We start from the raw sequence: 26,304 nt of genomic DNA on the forward strand, positions 1-26,304 counted from the left end.
CTCGTTCAATAAAAATGGACTTGCAATTCCTGAAATGGCTACTGCCACCCCCAACAAGTCAGTCATCCTGCCATCAGCCACAACAGATCCCGCACACTCACCCAAGGCTGGAATAAAACTGAGACAGTCAACCCGGGACCGTAATGCACCGGACCGTCTCAACCTGTGAAAGACTGTGATAAGATCTCAAAGGGGGGATATTGTCATGTATGTACATTCTGTTTGTAGCCACCAGATGGCGTCATTGTTGGAGGCCACTGAGCAGCACACATATGGTGCTCAGGCATAAAAGGCCAGCCATGTTGAGAGTCAGGCACTTTGGGCCCAAATAAAGCAGAGCCAAGATTGTACCTTGCTTAGTTAAATAGTACTCAGTTTGAACCTTTATTGCATACATAACAGGAAGTTAGTAGAACCTATCACCAGGGTCATAGTGACTGAACATTTGTACAAGTACGAGCTGATCAAAGAGAGTCAGCGTGGATTTGTGAAGGGTAGGTCATGTCTGACTAATCTTGTTGAATTTTTTGTTTAGATCACTAGCATAGTGGATAAGGGAATGTCTATGGATGTTGCCCATATGGACTTCCAGAAGGCATTTGATAAGGTCCCGCACAAGAAATTATTCGCAAAAATACAAGCTCACTGAATTGAAGGTAACCTTGTTTGCAATTGGTTGGAAGGTAAGAGACAAAAAGTAGGGATAAAGAGAACATACTCTGATTGGCAGGATGTGGCAAATGGTGTTCCCCAGGGAACTACTGGAGCCTCAGCCTTCCACCATATATATCAATGATTTAAATGAAGGAATAGAGAGTTGCATATCCAAGTTTGCAGATGACACTACATTAAGAGGCACAGTAAGCTTGGATTGATGCCGGCCACTTCAAAGTGGCTCACAGTGCCACATCCTCACTGCCACTATATAATTCCCCCTGAATTAAAGTCTCTTAGCCGGTGCTTGGGAAAGAGGAAGCAAGTCAACTTTCTTTCATCAGAGAGTTTTCAGAGCATTGAAATCTTTGCCAGAGTGAATAGCTGAGGCAGATACCATTGCATCTTTAAGGCAGAATAAATAAACATTTATAACAGAGGAAAATAAAAGACTATGGGAAGAGAGAGCAGGACACAAGGATTACTCCAGCAAAGACACGTGGGCTGAATAGCCTCTTTCGGTGCGGTAAACTTTTACGTTGCATGGCAAGTAGCACAGATCGGGGTTGTGGCGGAGGAAAAAGGAAAGATAAAGCAGCTGCAATTGGTGGGTGGGCTGATCCTCATTGTTCTCCTCCTCCTCATCATTATCGCCATATTCAATTTGATAGACAAACTCCCCAGCTCCTCCGCACCATGTGCCCCCTGTGGCTGTGATGGATCTGCACGAAAGGAGGGTGGATGTTAAACATGGGTGAGCATTACCCACTCGGGACAGAGAAAGTGGGTGGAAGGTACTGTATGGTGCTTCAGAGGAATTCCTGGCTGCTCAGTTACTAACCTGGCGCCGGCAGGATGATACCGACCTTGCCATCTTTCATGGCAAAAGACAAGTGAGTGGTCATGAGGCGCATGGTGTCCCTGTGTCCCTTGATGCCCCAAAAAATATCGATCTCGGTCTTGAATATACTCAATGATCTTGTTTACCTTTAGCGGTCAGGGAGCCAAAATTCAGCCTCCCGAAAATGGCTCTTATTGTCGGAAAGCAGCGGCCACACGGCGGAGTCGAATAGTCGCCGATATGGGTTCTTATGGCCGCCGCTCGTGAAATTCTCCTTGGTGGTTTTCCCTGCGGTCCCCACTTCCGCCCTGCTGTTGCTGAACCCTCCTAAGTGCCTTATCAAAGCGCGCATTGCTGATCTCCCACACCTCCATCGAAATTCAGGGCAAAAATCTTCGGGCGCGAGTGGTGCCCTTACAGCTTTTTCTGTCGGTGCACTGTGTTGAAAGTGTGTGCGACATGGCTGTGTGACAGTTATTCAAGGGGAGGACGCACCGCCGCAGCCTCCATTTTATTTTTTTTGTCGGCCAACTGTGAGGTCGGCCCAACAATTATGTCCCCAGGTTCGGCCGGGCTGTCACCAGGCAGCCTGGTGCCACCCTCTGGCCCGGCCGAAATCCTCCCTGGTGGCCCAGTGGACTTAACTAAAATGATCGCAGAGCTCGCAGCGGCTCTCCCCTTTAAGTGAAGGCACAAGTCTGATGATTGACAGCGGCGGAGATTCCGTCCCGCCTCCACTTCCACCCCTCTAGAGTACTCACCGCCACCATTATCACCGACTTCCGGTCCGCTCGGAAAAAAATGACAAAGAGCTGAATTTTGTGCAAGAGGCCACCTCATCCACAGTGGCGGTGAAAACACGTCAACAGAAGTAGGTGCGACCCGTTTCAGGCGACACTGAATTTCTACCCCCCAGGTTTCTACGAGAGATTTTATCTATGGTTATCTCACTTCCTTCAGGAGAGCCTGTGGCTGTGCAAATTGTACCTGGTTTGCTGGATGGGAGAGGCTAATGGATCTAATGGTTATATTTCTCAATACTACTGACTTACTGCTGAAGTGTAGCACCAGTATTCTCAAGTTTTAAAAATGCAATAATAGAGTCTGGCCACCTGGATAGTCAACATAACAGTAGTTTTATTATTGTAAAGAAACTGTCTCAAGATACAAATGACATAAGGCTAGATTTTCCACATTTTTTGCATGCTTAACGCCCACTTAACGTCCATTTTACCACTGAAATGACGTATAACGCCCATATATCGCCCATTTAGCCACAAAATGGAAATTGATGGGCATTTTTCGGAAACTTATCGGCAAGCGTTACTTTCCCCATGTGCGTAACACCGGGAAAAAATCATACCGCCCGCCCACTTTTTTTGGGCAGAATCATCAGAATGGGCGAAATCAACGGCCATAATATCACCCAGCGTTAGTTTCCATACGGAATTAATGCCGAGATTTAATAATACCGCTCGCCCACTTTTTTTTGTCGTAAAGATCACATTTGCTGAAACTAACGGCCATGAGATCGCCCAGCGTCACTTTCACCACCTCACACACATATCGCCCACAATATCGCTCGCCCAAAAAACCGCCCGGAAAATGTGGAACTAACCAGAACTAATCACAGCATTATGGACGCCAGATTCTACATCACATATCGCATCCTTTAAAAGGCTGCTCTGCTTCAACCTCGAGGGAGGTCGGATGTACTCTGCAGATCTTTGAAGGTGATGTAAACATCTGTACAAACATCTTGACCATACTGTGACCAATTGGAATTTAATAGGTGTCTTCGTCGGGACATTCATTCTTTGTGACCAATCGGTGGAAAACAGAGAGCTATTGCAATGGGGCCTGTCCTTTCTCACCCTCTCTTAATGACCAATTACATGCTGCAGACTCGAAATGGCAGAAGGTACGCTCCACAGCATTATGTGCCCAATGTAAGATATGCCAGACTGATGAGGAGGACCAGACGTTACACCCCACACAAGTACAGGGACAAGCGGTCTTAGCTCGACTTGCCCGACACCAGCTGCTTCAGAGACTGCGCTTCCACAAAGAGGTTATCACTGAGGTATGCCAGCTCATAAGGGGAGATCTGCAACCTGCCAGCACCATCCGTCAAGGTCGAAGTCACTGCGGCACTGTCATTCTACGCCTCGGGTTCTTTTCAGGCCTCCACACATTGCTGCATTAGACAGGTCACTGAAGCCCTGTACGCACGCAGGAGGGACTTGATCAGTTTCCCTATGACCAGGGAGGCACAGACTGAGAGGGTTCTAGGATTCTCCAGAATTGCAAACTTCCCCAAGGTGCAGGGAGCAATAGACTATACGCACATCGCAGGCACCTTTTCAGGATGCAGAGGGAACCGCAAGGGATACAACTCCCTGAATGTCCAACTCATTGTCGACCACCAGCAAATAATCACGGCAGTGAACGCTAAATTTCCGGGCAGCATCCATGATGCTCACATCCTGCGTGAGAGCACTGTATCTGACTTGTTTAACAATCAGCCACAAGGTCAATGCTGGATGCTTGGTGACAAAGGATATGGCCTCGCCATCTGGCTGATGACCCCACTGCATGACACCCACATCAAAGCCGAGAGGCGATACAACGAGAGCCACAGAGCCACTCGCAATAGCGTGGAGAAAACCATTGGCATGCTTAAGCAGCACTTTTGATGCCTGGACCATTCAGGAGGCGAGCTCCAATACCACCCTGAGCAGGTAGCTCAATTCATGGTGGTGTGCTCCATGCTGCACAACTTGGCTATCAGGAGGGTACAAGAATTGCTTAAAGAGTCTGACAGTCCACCTCACCACAGAGAGGAAGAGGAGGACGAGGAGGCAGACGCTGACATCGGCCCAGACTATCAGGCTGATGCTGAAGCCATGTCCCCGCCCCCCTGAAGACCGCATGAAAGGGACCGTGGTGGCATGATAGCTGCAAGAGCCTTACGTCAGCAGCTCATCAATGAGCACTTTGCCTGAAAGAACATTGGTGGTATTTACAAGACTGACACACTGCTGGGTGTGCAGGTTATACATCAATGGTAGGCATCAGCTTGGTGACAGTTAAAGTATAAGTTGATTGAAGTTAAGTATAATTATACCCTTTGATGTTAAGGAATCACCAGCGTGTAACGGTGCAGCTATCTGAGCCAATGCGCAACAAGGTTTTGTTAAATAAAAAACATTTAAACCGAACATTTGTCAGAAATCATCAGCATTTCTGTAAAAGCCAATCCTTTCCCCCCCCACCCCCCCAGCTTCTCCTCTACCCCTTCCCCTTCCCCTCCTGACTCCAAGCTGCCTGGCCGAGGAACTCCTCAGGCGATGCTTCATTGGTGGGGTGGGTGATGACGGCCGAACCGCTGCTTGGACGGATACGGGAGAGGACGGTCCCAAGGTGGGAACGTGCTCTGAGCCAGAAGCAAGATGTTGCTCCTGGCTCTCGTGTGGTTGGCAATGGGGGTGCAGCACCTTGGGGTGCAGTTCAGCGTTCCAGGACCACTGGGAGCCCTCTGCCACCATCCCTTCCATGTTATATTTTATTTGTTGGACAAAAACTCAGTGCCAACTATGTTCTTGGTGCTTAGTAGGTTTTTTGCTGCTGGTGAATCTCCCTCGTGCCTCCCACAACAGCCAAACAAGCACATACCACAACCACACACACTTTCAGTCCCTCTGAGCTCCCTCTCTCTCTGTCTCCTCTTCTGTGCATGTCATGATGATCCTTGACCTCCTGAATCGCGGGAATCGAGCGTTGCCATGCCGTTGCAAAAGACGGCTACACTTTATGGCAGAAGGTCAGCGAGATTTAACGCTACCGCCCATTTCATATCACTCATGGTAACGCCCAATTTCAAAAATGGAGACTAGGTGCTTTGAGATTGGGCGAGAAGCCGACGATCTCAAAACCCATTTTTATCGCCCACGCCGGAAATAACGCCCATTTTCGGGCGATATGCACAAAAGTGTAAAATCTAGCCCATAGTCAATCTTTATAAATTGCAGCAGTGATAATATAGCCAGTAGAAAATGGTTTGAGATGCCCGGGAGTTATGAAAGGCGCTATATAAATGCAAGTCTTTCATTCTTATTAACCATTGGAAAATAAGATACAGGAATCCCAGGTTTTTATTTAGCGATGCAGGATTAATTATGGATGAGTTCCTGATCTGCTGGACGAAACATAAACATGCCCAGTTTCAAAAGGTGACGAACACATGAAAAGGTTAGGAAAAAATATCTGGTCCATCAAGCCTGCCCCATCTCAAAGTAGTGCAGTCACGCACACCACCACCTTCTCAAGGGCAATTAGGGATGGGCAATAAATGCTCTCCTTACCAGCGATACCCACATTCCAGGAACAATTTTTTTAAAAACACTTCCTCTAGGTATGCATGGGAAAGGTAAAAAACAAAGTAAAACTTCAGACCGATTCAGGGCAAAATGCTGGGAATTTCCCCTTAAGGCAATCAGGCAAGCCCCAGGAGACTGTAGTAACTCATGAATCTCACAATGTAATCTCTATAACTTGGAATGTTCTTCCCTCTCAGGAACCTGTCGAATTCTTTTTTGAAGGACTGCAGGGAATCTTTACTGAGTGCAGGCTTCAGTAATCTGTTCCATGTGGTGTTAACTCTCTGTAAAAAGAATATTTCCTAACATCTAACCTTTGACTGTGGATAGCATATCTATTAACCTAGTTGTTCCTTTCCTGTCCATCTCAAACAACTCATTTAACTAATCCTAACATTGTTTTTAAAAACCTCAATCACATCTACTCTAAGCTTGCATAATGAAACTAGCCCCTATCCCGATGACTAAGACTGGTCATAATTTTGGTTTCCTTCCTCCGCACCTTCTCCAGGGTTTTTATATTGACTGTTATGTGTGAAAACCAAAAACTGCACACACTGTACCAAAGTGTGTCTGTAATAAGATCATGCAGAGCCTAAGTATAGTATTCTTGGTATTTTGTTGCACAGTCCTAGCAATACAAATCAAAACCTTATTTGCCCTTCCAAATGATCTCAGCACGCCACTCATGATCCTTCAATGATTTATCAGCTATAACCCCAGTTCCTTCTCTTGCTCTGTAACCTACAAAAGGCATAACTGGATTGATGAATACTACTTCAAAAAGCAAGAGGGTTTGATGAGCCATTGGAAAATAAACAACTCCAACAGCGACAGGCCAGAACGCCGCACCGCCATAGTTGCCCGGGAACTTAGACGCTTCGATGTCAACATCGCCACCCTAAGCGAGACCCGGCGGGCAGGGGAAGGCCAGCTCAAGGAACAAGATGGAGGTTACACCTTCTTCTGGAAAGACAAACCAGAGGAAGAACGCTGCCGCCACAGAGTCAATTTCGCTATCAAGAACGAGCTGGTCGACCGCCTCAGGGACTCCCTCTGCAGGATTAGCGAACGTCTCATGACTCTCCAACTCACCCTATCCTGGAACCAATGCGCCACAGTTATCAGTGCGTACGCCCCAACACTCGATGCAACAGATGAGACCAAGGAGGATTTTTACTCCAGCCTCGAAAACTCCCTATACCACTTCCCTATGGACGACAAACTGATCCACCTCGGCGACTTCAACACCAGGGTCCGCAAGGACACAGCCCTCTGGGGAGGCGTGATCGGCAGAGAGGGGGTAGGGAAAACCAATTCCAGTGGTACCCTGCTCCTGACAAAATGCCTAGCGCACAACCTTGTCATCACTAACACCCTGTTCCAGAGGGACAAGTACAAGGCATTGTGGCAACACCCTCGCTCCAAACACTGGTACCTGCTCAACTATGTCATCGTCCGAGCCAGGGATCGCAAGGATGTGCGCATCACCTGCACCATGACAGGAGCTGACGACTGCTGGATGGGCCACCGCCTAATCCATTCCATCATCAACATCAACATAGCCCCAAAGCAGCAACGGCAGCAGAAGCAGTGCTGCAAAAAAGTCAATGCCGGGGCACTCAAAGATCCAGCTAAGAGAGCCCTATAAAGCCAATGCCTCGCTGCTAACCTGCCGTCCCTTGATGACCCCGAGATGCAGAATGCACACAGCGCTTGGTCTGCCCTCCAGGCCTCCATAACCAATGCCTGCGAAGAGATGCTTGGTCAGTCAACTAGGAGACACCAGGACTGGTTGGATGAGAATGACCAGGAGATCCAGGAACTAATAAATCGCAAGCACAGGGAATTTCTGAACCTAAAACAACAACCCAACTCGGGAGCAGCAAAGCAGCATTACAGACGGCTTAAGGCCAAGGTCCAACAAAAAACCTGCGATCTAAAGAATAGATAGTGGGTGGAGAAAATAACAGGAGATTAAGCAGCTGGTGAACAGCCATGATGTGCGAGGATTCTTCACCGCAGTCAAGGCCACCTATGGCCCAAACACCGCAGTCAAGGCCACCTAGGGCCCAACAAAAAACCTGTGACCTAAAGAATAGATGGTGGGTGGCGAAAGTAACAGGAGATTAAGTAGCTGGCTGACAGCCATGATGTGTGAGGATTCTTCACCGCATTCAAGGCCACCTATGGCCCAAACACCACAGTCAAGGCCACCTAGGGTCCAAACACCCAAGGCCCCACTTCACTGCTGGTCAAGAATGGGGAGACACTCATCAAGGACACCGAGGCAGTCAGAAGCCGCTGGAAGGAGCACTTCGAGAATCTGCCTTTGACTCGAGTGTCCTCGACTCCATCCCACAGCATGCTACCCGCCACCATCTCAGCAAAACCCCAGCCCTACATGAGGTAGAAAAGGCCATCCACCAGTTCAAGAACAACAAGGCAACGGAAGTGGATGGAATCACCACTGAGGCACTAAACAGACTGCATTGCGGCATTGGAGCTGTGCATGGATTCACTCTGGAGCATCTGCGATGCTGAGGATGCCGTGAAGCACGTTTAGTGAGTTGGTCACACCGCAGGTAAAGGTTACACAGACAGATAGGGAATGGGTGACCATCAGGAAGAGCAGTGGAAGGAAGGTCGTGCAGGGGTTCCCTGCGGGCGTCTCCCTCCAAAAAGATACACCACCTTGGGTACTGTTGGGGGAGATGACTCATCAGGGGAAGGCAGCAGCAGCCAAGTCCATGGCACCAGGGGTGGGTGGCTCTGCTGCACAGGAGGGCAGGAAAAAGAGTGGGAGAGCTATAGTGATAGGGTATTCTATTGTAAGGGGAATAGTTAGGCATTTCTGCGGCCGCAACCGAGACTCCAGGATGGTATGTTGCCTCCCTGCTGCAGCGCATTCTGGAGGGGGAGGGTGAACAGCCAGCTGTCGTACATATAGGCACCAACGATACAGGTAAAAAATGGGATGAGGTTCTACAAGCTGAATTTAGGGAGCAAAGAGTTAAATTAAAAAGAAGGACCTCAAAGGTAGTAGTCTCGGGATTGCTATCAGTGCTACGTGCTAGTCAGAGTAGGAATTGCAGGATAGCTCAGCGAAATATGTGGCTTGAGGAATGGTGTAAGTGGGAGGGATTCAAATTCCTGGGACATTGGAACCGGTTCTGGGGGAGGTGGGACCAGTTCAAACCGGACGGTCTGCACCTGGGCAGGACTGGAACCAGTGTCCGAGGCGGAGTGTTTTCTAGTACTGTTGGGATGGGTTTAAATTAAAATGGCAGAGGGATGGGAATCTATGCAGGGAGAGAGAGGGAAGTATAAAGGGGGCAGAAGCAAAAGGTAGGAAGGAGAAAAGCAAGAGTGGAGGACAGAGAAATCAAGGGCAAAAATCAAAAAGGGCCACATTACAACATAATTCCAAAAGGACAAAGAGTGTTTAAAAAAAACAAGACTGAAGGCTCTGAGTCTCAATGCGAGGAGCATTCGTAATAAGGTGGATGAATTGACTGCGCAAATAGCTGTTAACGGATATGATGTGATTGGGATTACGGAGACATGGCTCCAAGGTAACCAAGGCTGGGAACTCAACATCCAGGGGTAATCAATATTCAGGAAGGACAGACAAGAAGGAAAAGGAGGTGAGGTAGCGTTATTGGTTGAAGAGGAGATTAATACAATAGAAAGGAAGGACATTAGCGTGGATGATGTGGAAACTATATGGGTAGAGCTGCGAAACACCAAAGGGCAGAAAACATTAGTGGGAGTTGTGCACAGGCCACCAAACAGTGGTAGGGAGGTTGAAGATGGCATCAAACAGGAAATTAGGGACACGTGCAATAAGGGTACAACAGTTATCATGGGTGACTTTAATCTGCATATTGATTGGGCTAACCAAACTGGTAGCAATACTATGGAGGAGGATTTCCTGGAATGTATAAGGGATGGTTTTCTAGACCAATATGTCGAGGAACCAACTAGAGAACAGGCCGTCCTAGACTGGGTCTTTTGTAACGAGAGAGGATTAATTAGCAATCTGGCTCCTTGGGGAAGAGTGACCATAGTATGGTAGAATTCTTCATTAAGATGGAGAGTGACACAGTTAATTCAGAGACTAGGGTCCTGAACTTAAAGAAAGGAAAATTTGATAGGGTGAGATGTAAATTGGCTAGGATAGACTGAAGAATGATACTTACAGGGCTGACGGTGGATAGGCAATGGCAGACATTTAAATATCACATGGATGAGCTACAACAATTGTACATCCCTGTGTGGCATAAGAATAAAAAAGGGAAGGTGGCTCAACCGTGGCTAACAAGGGAAATTAGGGAAAGTGTTCAATCCAAGGAAGAGGCATATAAATTGGCCAGAAAAAGCAGCAAACCTGATGACTGGAGAAATTTAGAATTCAGCAGAGGAGGACTAAGGGTTTAATTAGGAGGTGGAAAATAGAGTATGAGAGTAAGCTTGCAGGGAACATAAAAACTGACTGCAAAAGTTTCTATAGATATGTGAAGAGAAAAAGATTAGTGAAGACTAATGTAGGTCCCTTGCACTTAGAATCAGGAGAATTCATAATAGGGAACAAGGAAATGGTAGACCAATTGAACAAATACTTTGGTTCCTTCTTCACTGAGGAAGACACGAATAACCTCCCGAAAATACTTGGGGACCAAGGGTCTAGCGAGGAGGGGGAACTGAGGGAAATCCTTATTAGTCAGGAAATGGTGTTAGGGAAATTGAAGGGACTGAAGGTTGATAAGTCCCCAGGGCCTGATAGTCTGCATCCCAGAGTACTTAAGGAAGTGGCCATAGAAATAGTAGATGCATTGGTAGTCATTTTCCAACATTCTATAGACTCTGGTTCAGTTCCTATGGATTGGAGGGTAGCTAATGTCACCCCACTTTTTTAAAAAGGAGGGAGCGAGAAAACAGGGAATTATAGAACGGTTAGCCTGACATCGGTAGTGGGGAAAATGTTGGAATCAATTATTAAAGATGTAATAGCAGCGCACTTGGAAAGCAATGATAGGATTGGTCCAAGTCAGCATGGATTTATGAAAGGGAAATCATGCTTGACAAATCTTCTAGAATCTTTTGAGGATGTAACTAGTAGAATGGATAAGGGAGAACCAGTCGACGTGGTGTATTTGGACTTTCAAAAGACTTTTGACAAGATCCCACACAAGAGATTAATGCGCAAAATTAAGGCACATGGTATTGGGGGTAATGTATTGACATGGATAGAGATCTGGTTGGCAGACAGGAAGCAGAGAGTGGGAATAAACGGGTCCTTTTGAGAATGGCAGACAGTGACTAATGGGGTACTGCAGGTTTCAGTGCTGGGACCCCAGCTATTTACAATATACATTAATGATTTGGACGAAGGAATTGAATGTAACATCTCCAAGTTTGCAGATAACACTAAGCTGGGTGGCAGAGCGAGCTGCGAGGAGGATGCTAAGAGGCTGCAGGGAGACTTGGACAGGTTAGGTAAATGGGCAAATGCATGGCAGATGCAGTATAATGTGGATAAATGTGAGGTTATCCACTTTGGTTGCAAAAACAGGAAGGCAGATTAATATCTGAATGGTGACAGATTAGTAAAAGGCGGGATGCAACGAGACCTGGGTGTCATGGTACATCAGTCATTGAAGGTAGGCATGCAGGTACAGCAGGCCGTAAAGAAGGCAAATGGCATGCTGGCCTTCATAGCGAGGGGATTTGAGTATAGAAGCAGGGAGGTCTTACTGCAGTTGTACAGGGCCTTGGTGAGACCACACCTTGAGTATTGTGTGCAGTTTTGGTCTCCTAATTTGAGGAAAGACATTCTTGCTATTGAGGGAGTGCAGCGAAGGTTCACTAGACTGATTCCCGGGATGGCAGGACTGACATATGAAGAAAGACTGGATCGACCACGCTTATATTCACTGGAATTTAGAAGAATGAGAGGGGATCTCATAGAAACATATAAAATACTGACGGGATTGGACAGGTTAGATGCAGGAAGAATGTTCCCAATGTTGGGAAGTCCAGAACTAGGGGTCACAGTCTAAGGATAAGGGGTAAGCCATTTAGGACCGAGATGAGGAGAAACTTCTTCACTCAGAGAATTGTGAACCTGTGGAATTCTCGACCACAGAAAGTTGTTGAGGCCAGTTCGTTTGATATATTCAAAAGGGAGTTAGATGTGGCCCTTACGGCTAAAGGGATCAAGGGGTATGGAGAGAAAGCAGGAATGGGATACTGAAGTTGCATGATCAGCCATGATCATATTGAATGGTGGTGCAGGCTCGAAGGGATGAATGGCCTACTCCTGCACCTACTTTCTGTGTTTCTATGTTTCTATGTAAAGTATGGCAGAGAGGCACTATTGGCACAAATGCATGACCTCATCTCTCTCATCTGGAAGGAGGAAAGCATGCCGGGAGATCTCAGAGATGCAGTAATCGTGACCATCTTTAAAAAAGGGGACAAGTCCGATTGTGGCAACTACAGAGGAATCGTCCTGTTTTCAGCCACTGGGAAAGTTGTCGCTAGAATCCTCCTCAACCATCTTCTCCCTGTGGCTGAGGAGTTCTACGGGGTACAATGGACATGATTTTTACAGCGTGACAGCTGCAAGAAAAATGCAGGATATCATGTTTGTAACCTTCACATAACTTTAACCAATATGTAACAACACTCTACACTGTACACACCTGAGTAATGCACACCTTGACCACAGGGGGTGAACTTGTGGGAGACACTCCTCACCTGGTCAGCCAGGTACTTAAAGGGAGGTCCCACGCAGGGTCATCACTTCTTGGTCCTGGGAATAAAGGTGCAGGCCATGAGTGACCTTGTCTGCAGTATATGCCTTGTGTGACTTTATAATAGTGCAGAGACACTACACAGGGAACAGCATCAACCCTTGTACATGGCCTTCTTTGACCTTACAAAGGCCTTTGACACTGTCAACTGCGAGGGACTATGGAGCGTCCTCCATCGTTTCGGCTGCCCTCAAAAGTTCGTCACCATCCTCCGCCTGCTCCACGACGACATGCAAGCCGTGATCCTTACCAACGGATCCATTACAGATCCAATCGACATCCGGATCGGGGTTAAACAGGGCTGCATCATTGCGCCAACCCTCTTCTCAATTTTCCTCGCTGCAATGCCCCACCTCACACTCAACAAGCTCCCCGCTGGAGTGGAACTAAACTACAGAATCAGTGGGAACCTGTTCAACCTTCGTCGTGTCCAGGTCAGATCCAAGACCGTCCCAACCTCTGTCGTTGAACTACAGTACACAGACGATGCTTGCATCCGCACACATTCAGAGACTAAACTCCAAGTCATAGTCAACATCTTCACTGAGGCATACAAAAGCATGGGCCTTACACTAAACATCCATAAGACAAAGGTCCTCCACCAACCTGACCCCGCCACACAGCACTAACCCCCAGTCAAGATTCAGGTGCGGCCCTGGACAACGTGGACCACTTTCCATACCTCGGGAGCCTATTATCAACAAGGGCAGACGTCGACGAGATTCAACACTGCCTCCAGTGTGCCAGCACAGCCTTCGGCCACCTGAGAAAAAGAGTGTTCGAAGACCAGGCCCTCAAATCTGCCACCAAGCTCATGGTCTACAGGGCTGCAGTGATACCCACCCTCCTGTATGACTCAGAGATGTGGACCATATGCAGTAGACACCTCAAATCGCTGGAGAAATACCACCAATAATGTCTCCGCAAGATCCTGCAAATCCCCTGGAGGACAGACGCACCAACGTTAGCATTCTCGACCAGGCCAGCATCCCCAGCATTGAAGCACTGATCACACTCGACCAGCTGCGCTGGGCGGGCTACATTGTTCGCATGCCTGACACAAGACTCCCAAAGCAAGCACTCTACTCGGAACTCCTACACAGCAAGCGAGCCCAAGGTGGGCAGACAAAACGTTTCAAGGACATCCTCGAAGCTGCCTTGGAAAAATTCAACATCCCCACTGACACCTGGGAGTCCCTGGCCAAAGATCGCTCTAAATGAGCCGGAGGGCGCTAAGCACCTCAAGTCTCATCGCCGAGAGCATGCAGAAAGCAAGCGCAGGCAGCGGAAGGAGCATGCGGCAAACCAGTCCCACCCACCCTTTCCTTCACCGACTGTCTGTCCCACCTGTGACATAAACTGTAATTCCCGTATTGGACTGTTCAGTCACTTAAGAACTCACTTTTAGAGTGGAAGCAAGTCTTCTTGATTTCGAGGAACTGCCTATGATGATAATGGAAAATGAAAAGAAAATAGAACCAGAGGCAACATGCAAAAATACTTTTTTTTACAGAGTGGTTGGAATTTGGAATGCACTGCCTGATAGAGTGGTGGATAAAGAGTCAATTGTAGCCTTCAATTGAGAATTGGATAAATACTTGGAGAAACAGTTGCAGGGGCATGGGGAAAGAGTGGCGGAGTGGGACTAACTGGATTGTTCTTTGAAAGAGCTGGCACAGACTCGATGGGCCAAATAGCTTTTTTCTGTGTTGTACTATTCTATGATACTGTTCAGGACCTTCCAGTGCCCGGCCTTTGGCAGGCGTTGTGTCCCAATTTGTCCTGCTAAAAAGATAAGAGTGAATAAGGGCAAGGTTAGCATTTTATTCCATTGAGAAATAAAAATTCCATGGCAAAAGTGATCCATCTGTGGCTAACTAAAGAAGTTAAGGATAGTATTTGTTATGTATGTTAACTGCGTTTTACGTGCCACCAGAGGGCGCGACTGTTGGAGTCCTAATGGTCACTGGCAGACACGTGCAAGCCGTGTATATAATGTTGGAAGCCATGTTGAATCCTCACTGTGAGAATAAATTAACTGGAGTAAGGTCATGCCTGAACTAGCTCACCGTACTTAGCCTCGTGGGAGTTATTCGATACTTAACAATTGGCGATGAGGTAAAAATACGAACTTTCATGCAACCATGTTTGTTGAAATTTTGGAGAGATTCGTGGAAGGGGAAGACTGGGAGGATTTCACTGATCGCTTCGACCAGTACTTCATAGCTGTTATATATGTAAACTTGTATATACCTTGTACAGCCACCAGAGGGCTCATTCTCTGGAGTCCCAAGGGATCCCACAATCCCTTGGGAGCACAGGTACTTAAGGAGGCCTCACAGGCTGGAGTGACACTCTGGAGACCTGCAATAAATGACTAATGACTTTACTTTGAGCTCACAGTATCCAGTAAGATTCTTTATTCATACATAACAACTGGCGACGAGATACAGATGATGAACCCAATGATGCAGAGTACAGGGGCATCCTGGAGAAATTTTCAGAGGGTGATGATTGGGAAACCTTCATGGAGCGACTCGACCAATACTTCGTGGCCAACGAGCTGGAAGGAGAAGCGAGCGTTGCCAAACGAAGGGCGATTTTCCTCACCATCTGCGGGGCACCACCATATGGCCTCATGAAAAATCTGCTTGCTCCAGAAAAACCCACAGAGAAATCATACGATGATTTGTGCAGGAGCATCTGAACCCGAAGGAAAGTGTTTTGATGGCGAGATACCGGTTCTACACCTACAAAAGGTCTGAAGGTCAGGAATGATACTTAAAGGGCTGACGGTGGATAGGCAATGGCAAACATTTAAAGATCACATGGATGAACTTCAACAATTGTACATCCCTGTCTGGAGTAAAAATAAAACAGGGAAGGTGGCTCAACCGTGGCTAACAAGGGAAATTAAGAATCGTGTTAAATCCAAGGAAGAGGCATATAAATTGGTCAGAAAAAGTAGCGAACCTGAGGACTGGGAGAAATTTAGAATTCAGCAGAGGAGGACAAAGAGTTTAATTAGAAGAGGGAAAATAGAGTATGAAAGGAAGCTTGCAGGGAACATAAAAACTGACTGCAAAAGCTTCGATAGATATGTGAAGAGAAAAAGATTAGTGAAGACAAACGTAGATCCCTTGCAGACAGATTCAGGTGAATTTCTAATGGGGAGCAAAGAAATGGCAGACCAGTTGAACAGATACTTTGGTTCTGTCTTCACGAAGGAAGACACAAATAACCTTCCAGAAATACTCGGGGATCGAGGGTCTAGTGAGAAGGAGGAACTGAAGGAAATCCATATTAGGCGGGAAATTGTGTAAGGGAAATTGATGGGATTGAAGGCCGATAAATCCCCGGGGCCTGATAGACTGCATCCCAGAGTACTTAAGGAAGTGGCCATAGAAATAGTGGATGCATTGGTGATCATTTTCCAACAGTCTATTGAATCTGGATCAGTTCCTATGGACTGGAGGGTAGCTAATGTAACACCACTTTTTAAAAATTGAGGGAGAGAGAAAACTGGTAATTATAGACCGGTTAGCCTGACATCAGTAGTGGGGAAAATGTTGGAATCAATTATTAAAGATGAAATAACAGCGCATTTGGAAAGCAGTGACAGGGTCGGTCCTAGTCAGCATGGATTTATGAAAGGGAAATCATGCTTGATAAATCTTCTGGAATTTTTTGAGGATGTAACTAGTAGAGTGGACAAGGCAGCACTAGTGGATGTGGTGTATTTGGACTTTCAAAGGGGTTTTGACAAGGTCTAACACAAGAGATTGGTGTGCAAAATCAAAGCACATGGTATTGGGGGTTATGTGTTGACCTGGATAGAGAACTGGTTGGCAGACAGGAAGCAGAGAGTCGGGATAAACGAGTCCTTTTCAGCATGGCAAGCAGTGACTAGTGGGGTGCCGCAGGACATAGTGCTGGGACCCCAGCTATTTACAATATACATTAGAATTTAGATAAAGGAATTGAGCGTAATATCTCCAAGTTGGCAGATGACATTAAGTTGGGTGGTGGTGTGAGCTGTGAGGAGGACGCTAAGAGGCTGCAGAGTGACTTGGACAGGTTACATGAGTGGGCAAATGCATGGCAGATGCAGTATAATGTGGATAAATGTGAGGTTATCCACTTTGGGGGCAAAAACACAAAGGCAGAATATTATCTGAATGGCGGCAGATTAGGAAAAGGGGAGATGCAGCGAGACCTGGGTGTCATGGTTCATCAGTCATTGAAAGTTGGCATGCAGGTACAGCAGGCGGTGAAGAAGGCAAATGGTATGTTGACCTTCATAGCGAGGGGATTTGAGTATTGGAGCAGGGAGGTCTTACTGCAGTTGTACAGGGCCTTGGTGAGGCCTCACCTGGAATATTGTGTTCAGTTTTGGTCTCCTAATCTGAGGAAGGACGTTCTTGCTATTGAGGGAGTGCAGCGAAGGTTCACCAGACTGATTCCCCGGATGGCAGGACTGACATATGAGGAGAGACTGGATCGACTGAGCCTCTATTCACTGGAGTTTAGAAGGATGAGAGGGGATCTCATAGAAACATATAAAATTCTGATGGGACTGGACAGGTTAGATGCAGGAAGAATGCTCCCGATGTTGGGGAAGTCCAGAACCAGGGGACACAGTCTAAGGATAAGGGGTAAGCCATTTAGGACTGAGATGAGGAGAAACGTCTTCACTCAGAGAGTTGTTAACCTGTGGAATTCCCTATCGCAGAGAGTTGTTGATGCTAGTTCATTGGATATATTCAAGAGGGAGTTAGATAAGGCCCATACGGCTAAAGGGATCAAGGGTATGGAGAGAAAAGGGATACTGAGGTGAATGATCAGCCATGACCTTATTGAATGGTGGTGCAGGTTCGAAGGGCGGAATGGCCTACTCCTACACCTATTTTCTTCGTTTCTATGTTTCTATGTAAGTGGTGAGTTATGTCGCCGAGCTAAGATGCCTTGCAGGACATTGCGAACTTGAAGGACATTTGAAGCACATGCTCAGAGACTTTTTCGTACTTGGCATTGGCCATCAAGTGATACTTCACAAACTTTTGACTGTAGCGACCCCAACCTTGTGTAAGGCGATAGCGATAGCCCAGGCATTCATTGCCACCAGTGACAATACTAAGCAAATCTCTGAGCACACGAGTGCTGCCAGAAGTACTGTGAACAAACTGAGGTTGTTTTCAAATTGCAACGTACAGGGCAGGCCCCACATGTCCGCAGATGTCTCAGAGTCCACCATCAAGGGTGATGAATGCAAGGCCATTAACACCTTGTTGGCGCTGCGAGGGTGATCATTGTTTCCATTCATGCTGCTTCAAAGGGTACATTTGTAAGGGCTGTGGAACAATGGGACACCTCCAATGAATGTGCAGGCGAGCTACAAATCCTGTTAATCCTGCAAACCACCATATTGCAGAGGAGGACAGATCCACGGCAGCTCACGACGAACCAGAGCCTCAGACCGAGGAGGCAGAGGTGCACACATTTACCACAAAGTGTCCCCCGATAATGCTGGAGGTTGAATTAAATGGACTCCTGGTGTCACGGAGCTGGACACGGGCGCGAGCCGGTCCCTTATGAGAAAAAAGACTTTCAAAAAATTGTGGTGCAGCAAGGCCTCAAGGCCAGTATTGACTCCCATTCGCATGAAACTGAGAACTTACACAAAGGAACTGATTCCCGTAATCGGCAGTGCTACTGTAAATGTCTCCGATGATGGAGCGGTGCACAAGCTACCACTCTGGGTGGTACCGGGCGATGGTCCCACTCTGCTTGGCAGGAGCTGGCTGGGAAAGATACGCTGCAGCTGGGACGACGTCCGAGCGCTCCCGTCCGCTGACGACGCTTCATGTGCCCAGGTCTTGAGCAAGTTTCCTTCGCTGTTCGAACCAGGTATCGGGAAGTTCCAAGGGGCAAAAGTGCAGATCCACCTAATTCCGGGGGCACAACCCATCCATCACAAGGCGAGAGCAGTATATAGAAACATAGAAACATAGAAAATAGGTGCAGGAGTAGGCCATTCGGCCCCTCGAGCCTGAACCACCATTCAATAAGATCATGGCTGATCATTCCCTCAGTACTCCTTTCCTGCTTTCTCTCCATACCCCTTGATCCCTTTAGCCATAAGGGTCATATCTAACTCCCTCTTGAATATATCAAATGAACCGACATCAACAACTCTCTGTGGTAGGGAATTCCACAGGTTAACAATTCTCTGAGTGAAGAAGCTTCTCCTCATCTCAGTCCTAAATGGCCTACCCCTTATCCTTAGACTGTGTCCCCTGGTTCTGGACTTCCCCAACATCGGGAACATTCTTCCCGCATCGAACCTGTCCAGACCCGTCAGAATCTTATACGTTTCTATGAGATCCCTTCTCTTCCTTCTAAACTCCAGTGTATAAAAGCCCAGTTGATCCAGTCTGTTCTCATATGTCAGTCCCGCCATCCCGGGATCAGTCTGGTGACCCTTCGCTGCATTCCCTCAATAGCAAGAATGTCCTTCCTCAGATTAGGAGACCAATACTGAACACAATATTCCAGGTGAGGCCTCACTAAGGCCCTGTACAACTGCTGTAAGACCTCTCTGCTCCTATACTCAAATACCCTAGCTATAAAGGCCAACATACCATTTGCCTTCTTCACTATCTGCTGTACCTGCATGCCAACTTTCAATGACTGATGAACCATGACACCCAGGTCTTGTTGCACCTCCCACTTTCCTAATGTGCCGCCATTCAGATAATATTCTGCCTTTGTGTTTTTGCCCCCAAAGTGGATAACCTCACATTTATCCACATCATACTGCATCTGCCATGCATTTGCCTACTCACCAAACCTGTCCAAGTTACCCTGCAGCCTTTTAGCATCCTCCTCACATCTCACACCCAGTTTAGTGTCATCTGCAAACTTGGAGATATTACAATCAATTCCTTCATCTAAATCATTAATGTACATGGTAAAGAGCTGGGGTCCCAGCACTGAGCCCTACATAATGAGAGAAAGGGTAGAAATCGAGCTAGACCGGCTGTAAAGAGAGGGCATCATTTCGCCAATCGAATTCAACGAATGGGCCAGTCCGATTCTTCCAGTCCTCAAGGGAGACGGCACCGAAAGACTCTGTGGTGATTACAAAGTAACTATCAATTGTTTCTCCCTGTAGAATCAATACCCACTACCAAAGGCTGACAACATTTTTGCTACAATGGCGGGAGGAAAGACATTCACAAAGCTGGACTTGACCTCGGCCTACATGACGCAGGAGCTGGAGGAATCAGCGAAGGGCCTCACCTGCATCAACACGCATAAAGGTCTCTTCATTTATAACAGGTGCCGTTTGGAATTCGATCAGCCGCGGCCATATTCCAGAGAAACATGGAAAGCTTACTGAAGTCGGTCCCACACACAGTGGTCTTCCAGGTCGACATCTTGGTTACAGGTCTGGAGGAGGTTCTTAGTTGACTCAACCACGTGGGACTCAGGCTAAAACACTCGAAGTGCGTTTCCTGGCGCCTGAAGTAGAGTTCCTGAGGAGAAGAATCGCGGCGGATGGCATCAGGCCCACCGATTCGAAGACGGAGGCAATCGAGAACGCACCGAGGCCACAGAACGTGATGGAGCTGCGGTCGTTTCTCGGACTCCTGAACTGCTTTGGTAACTTCTTACTGGGTCTCAGCACACTGTTAGAACTACTGCATGCTTTACTGCATAAAGGAGACGAATAGGTTTGGAGCAAAAGCCAAGAAAATGCCTTTGTAAAAACTAGAAAAGTGTTATGGTCAAACAAATTGCTTGTGTTGTATGATCCATGTAAGCGTTTGGTACCAGCAGGTGATGCGTCATCGTACAGCGTCGGGTGTGTACTGCAACAAGCTAATGAATCTGGGAAATTGCAACCAGTTGCTTATGCATCCAGGAGTTTGTCTAAGGCTGAGAGAGCCTACAGCATGATTGAAAAAGAAGCGTTAGCATGTGTTTATGGGGTAAAAAAAATGTAAAAATATCTGTTTGGGCTAAAATTTGAATTGGAAACTGACCATAAGCCACTGATATCCCTGTTTTCCGAGAGTAAAGGGATAAATACGAATGCATCGGCCCACATCCAGAGATGGGCGCTCATGTTGTCCGCATACAACTATGCCATCCGCCACAGGCGAGGCACAGAAAACTGTGCCGAGGCTCTCAGTAGGCTGCCGTTGCCCACCACGGGGGTGGAAATGGCGCAGCCTGCAGCTTTAGTCATGGTTATGGAAGCATTCGAGAGTGAGCAATCACCCGTCACAGCCCGACACATTGGAACCTGGACGAGCCAGGACTCCTTACTGTTCCTAGTAAAATATTGTGTGCTTCACGGGAGCTGGTCCAGTGACCCAGTGGAAATGCAGGAAGAGATAAAGCCGTACCAGCGGCGCAAAGATGAAATGTCTATACAGGCAGACTGCCTTCTGTGGGGCAATCAGGTCGTGGTCCCCAAGAAGGGCAGAGACACTTTCATCAGTGAGCTCCACAGTGCCCACCCAGGCATCGTAATGATGAAAGCGATAGCCAGATCCCTCGTGTGGTGGCCTGGTATCGATGCGGACTTAGAGTCGTGCCTACACTGATGTAACATATGCTCTCAGTTAAGCAATGCACTCAGGGAGGCGCCACTGAATTTACGGTCTTGGCCCTCCAAACCGTGGTCTAGGGTCCATGTCGACTATGTAGGCCCATTTTTGGGTAAAATGTTCCTTGTGGTTGTAGATGCGTACTCCAAATGGATTGAATGTGAGATAATGTCGGCAAGCACATCCGCTGCCACCACTGAAAGCCTGCGGGCCATGTTTGCCATGCATGGACTACCTGATGTCCTTGTGAGCGACAATGGGCCATGTTTTACCAGTGCCGAATTCAAAGAGTTCATGACCCGCAACGGGATCAAACATGTTGCATCTGTCCCAATCTAACCAGCACCAATGGTCAGACAGAGAGAGCAGTGCAAACCATCAAGCAGGGTTTGAAGAGGGTAACTGAAGGTTCACTGTTCACTGCAAACTCGCCTATCCCAAGTGCTGCTTAGCTACCACATGAGACCCCACTCGCTCACTGGGATTCCACCTGCTGAACTGCTCATGAAAAGGGCACTTAAGACAAGGATCTCGTTAGTTCACCCTGATCTACATGAACAGATAGAGAGCAGGCAGCTTCAACAAATTGCATATCATAATAGCACAAATGTGTCACGCGAAATTGAAATCAATGATCCTGTATTTGTATTGAATTATGGACAAGGTCCCAAGTGCCTTCCCGGCACCATTGTGGCCAACGAGGAGAGCAGGGTGTTTCAGGTCAAACTTTCAAATGGACTCATTCACCGGAAACACTTGGACCAAATCAAACTCAGATTCACGGACTATCCTGAGCAACCCATTTTGGACCCTACCTTCTTTGATCCCCCCAACATACACACCAGTGGCAACCGACACCGTGGTTGGCCATGAAGCAGAACCCATCACCTGCAGCACCACACCAGGCAGCCCAGCAAGGCCAGCTGCTCAGCAGCCTAGCGACGGCCCAACAAATGAGTCACCAAAACCAGCATTTGCACCGAGATGATCAACCAGGGAAAGAAAGGCCCCAGGTCGATTCACCTTGTAAATGGTTACACTATTGACTTTGCGGGGGAGTGTTGTTATATATGTAAACTTGTACCACCAGAGGGCTTATCCCCTGGAGTCCCAAGGGATCCCACAATCCCTTGGGAGCACAGGTACTTAAGGAGGCCTCACAGGCTGGAGAGACACTCTGGAGACCTGCAATAAAAGACTAAGGTCACACTTTACTTTGAGCTCACAGTATCCAGTCAGACTCTTTCGTCATACGTAATAGTAGCCAACGGATTGGAAGGAACCGATAACGCAATTAAGCGCAGGGCGGTTCTCCTCATTGCTTGTGGGTCAAAAACTTTTGGCGTTATCAATAATCTACTCTCACTGACTCAATGGATAAGACTTACAATGAATTGTGTACGCTGGTTGGGAACCACTTTAAACCGAAGGAAAGCATCATCACAGCGAGGTATTGTTTCTATACACACAATCGCTCAGAGGGCCAGGACGTGGCAGAATTTGTCGCCAACCTGAGATGTCTCGCTGGGCCATGCAACCTCGGAGCTGCGTTGGAGGAAATGCTGCGGGACTTTGTCGTGCTTGGCATTGGCCACGAGGTCATCCTTCGAAAGCTGCTGGCTGCTGAATCTCTCGACCTAAGCAGGGCCATCACGATCGCCCAGGCATGCATGTCCATGGATGTAAACTCAAAACAAATATCTTCCCAGCATCGAAACTCACCGGCAAGTACTGTGCATAAAATAATATCGTCGCCGGGCAGAGCTCCACATGGCAGGGCCTACTCATCCATGTTCATATGACCTGTAACTGCTCAAAGTCCGCCATCTGGGGTGAATCAAATCTCGCCTTGTTGGCATTGCGAGGGCTATCATCGGGCCCATCAATGTCGACTCACCAATATGTGTGCAAAGACTGTGCAACAATGGGGTACCTTCAGCAAATGTGTCCGCAACCGAGCAAGCGTGCTGCAACACACCACATGGCTGAGGATGATTGATCCAGTGTGGATCAAGCGGCACAGTCAACTCAACCTGAGGTACAGGATGAAGAAATGTATGGGGTACATTCTTTTATCAAAAGCCCTCCGATAATGCTGGAAGTTAAATTAAATGGGGTTCCAGTATCCATGGAATTGGACACAGGTACGAGTCAGTCAATAATGAGCCAGAGGGCTTTCGAAAGGCTGTGGGACATAGAAATATAGAAACATAGAAAATAGGTGCAGGAGTAGGCCATTCGGCCCTTCGAGCCTGCACCGCCATTCAATGAGTTCATGGCTGAACATGCAACTTCAGTACCCCATTCCTGTTTTCTTGCCATACCCCTTGATCCCCCGAGTAGTAAGGACTACATCTAACTCCTTTTTGAATATATTTAGTGAATTGGCCTCAACAACTTTCTGTGGTAGAGAATTCCACAGGTTCACCACTCTCTGGGTGAAGAAGTTTCTCCTCATCTCGGTCCTAAATGGCTTACCCCTTATCCTTAGACTGTGAACCCTGGTTCTGGACTTCCCCAACATTGGGAACATTCTTTCTGCATCTAACCTGTCTAACCCCGTCAGAATTTTAAACATTTCTATGAGATCCCCTCTCATTCTTCTGAACTCCAGTGAATACAAGCCCAGTTGATCCAATCTTTCTTGATATGTCAGTCCCGCCATCCCGGGAATCAGTCTGATGAACCTTCGCTGCACTCCCTCAATAGCAAGAATGTCCTTCCTCAAGTTAGGAGACCAAAACTGTACACAATACTCCAGGTGTGGCCTCACTAAGGCACTGTACAACTGTAGTAACACCGCCCTGCCCCTGTACTCAAATCTCCTCGCTATGAAGGCCAACATGCCATTTGCTTTCTTATCCGCCTGCTGTACCTGCATGCCAACCTTCAATGACTGATGGACCATGACACCCAGGTCTCGTTGCACCTCCCCTTTTCCTAATCTGTCACAATTCAGATAATAGTCTGTCTCTCTGTTTTTACCACCAAAGTGGATAACCTCACATTTATCCACATTATACTTCATCTGCTATGCATTTTCCCTCTCACCTAATCTATCCAAGTCAGTCTGCAGCCTCATAGCATCCTCCTCGCAGCTCACACTGCCACCCAACTTAGTGTCATCCGCAAATTTGGAGATATTACATTTAATCCCTTCGTCTAAATCATTAATGTACAATGTAAACAGCTGGGGCCCCAGCACAGAATCTTGCGGTACCCCACTAGTCACTGCCTGCCATTCTGAAAAGTACACATTTACTCCTGCTCTTTGCTTCCTGTCTGCCAACCAGTTCTCAATCCATGTCAGCACACTACCTCCAATCCCATGTGCTTTAACTTTGCACATTAATCTCTTGTGTGGGACCTTGTCGAAAGCCTTCTGTAAGTCCAAATACACCACATCAACTGGTTCCCCCTTGTCCACTCTACTGGAAACATCCTCAAAAAATTCCAGAAGATTTGTCAAGCATGATTTCCCTTTCACAAATCCATGCTGACTTGGACCTATAATGTCACGTCTTTCCAAATGCGCTGCTATGACATCCTTAATAATTGATTCCATCATTTTACCCACTACCGATGTCAGGCTGACCGGTCTATAATTCCCTGTTTTCTCTCTCCCTCCTTTTTTAAAAAGTGGGGTTACATTGGCTACCCTCCACTCCATAGGAACTGATCCAGAGTCTATGGAATGTTGAAAAATGACTGTCAATGCATCCGCTATTTCCAAGGCCACCTCCTTAAGTACTCTGGGATGCATACCATCAGGCCCTGGGGATTTATCGGCCTTCAATCCCATCAATTTCCCCAACACAATTTCCCGACTAATAAGGATTTCCCTCAGTTTATCCTTCTTACTAGACTCTCTGACCCCTTTTATATCCGGAACGTTGTTTGTGTCCTCCTTAGTGAATACCGAACCAAAGTACTTGTTCAATTGGTCAGCCATTTCTTTGTTCCCAGTTATGACTTCCCCTGATTCTGACTGCAGGGGACCTATGTTTGTCTTTACTAACCTTTTTCTCTTTACATATCTATAGAAGCTTTTGCAGTCCATTTTAATGTTCCCTGCAAGCTTCCTCTCGTACTCTATTCCTGCCCTAATCAAATCCTTTGTCCTCCTCTGCTGAGTTCTAAATTTCTCCCAGTCCCCGGGTTCGCTGCTATTTCTGGCCAATTTGTATGCCACTTCCTTGGCTTTACTACTATCCCTGACTTCCATTGATAGCCACGGTTGAGCCGCCTTCCCTTTTTTATTTTTACACCAGACAGGGATGTACAATTGTTGTTGTTCATCCATGCGGTCTCTAAATGTCTGCCATTGCCCATCCACTGTTAACCCCTTAAGTATCATTCGCCAATCTATCCTCACCAATTCACGCCTCATACCTACAAAGTTACCCTTCTTTAAGTTCTGGACCATTGTCTCTGGACCATGCTCAAGTGACCATGGGACACTAAGCAAAAAGACCCAAACTGAGCCCAATCAATGCGAAGCTGCATACCTACACCAAAGAGCTCATACCAGTCATTGGCAGTGCGGCAGCAAAGGTATCGTATGATGGAGCTGTGCATGATTTTTCATTGTGGATCATTCCAGGCAGTGGCCCAATGCTGTTCGGCAAGGGTTGGCTTGAGAAAATTACATGGAACTGGAACGATATTAAAGCCTTATTATCAGTGGATGACGCTTCGTGTGCTCAAGTGCTGAGCAATTTTCCCTCATTGTTCGAACCAGGCATCGACAACTTCACGGGAGCCAAGGTGCAGATCCAGCTCGACCCGGATGCAAGACCCGTCCATCACAAGACTTGGGCGGTTCCGTACATGATGAGGGAGAAAGTCAAGCTGGACAGACTTCAAAGGGAAGGAATCATATCACCAGTCGAGTTCAGCGAATGGGCCAGTCCAATAGTCCCGGTGTTGAAAAGTGATGGCACGGTCAGGATCTGCGGCGACTACAAAGTAACGATCAATCGAGTCTCGATACA

The sequence above is a fragment of the Pristiophorus japonicus genome, chromosome 1 (genome assembly GCF_044704955.1).
Source record: "Pristiophorus japonicus isolate sPriJap1 chromosome 1, sPriJap1.hap1, whole genome shotgun sequence".
Classification (NCBI taxonomy): domain Eukaryota; kingdom Metazoa; phylum Chordata; class Chondrichthyes; family Pristiophoridae; genus Pristiophorus; species Pristiophorus japonicus.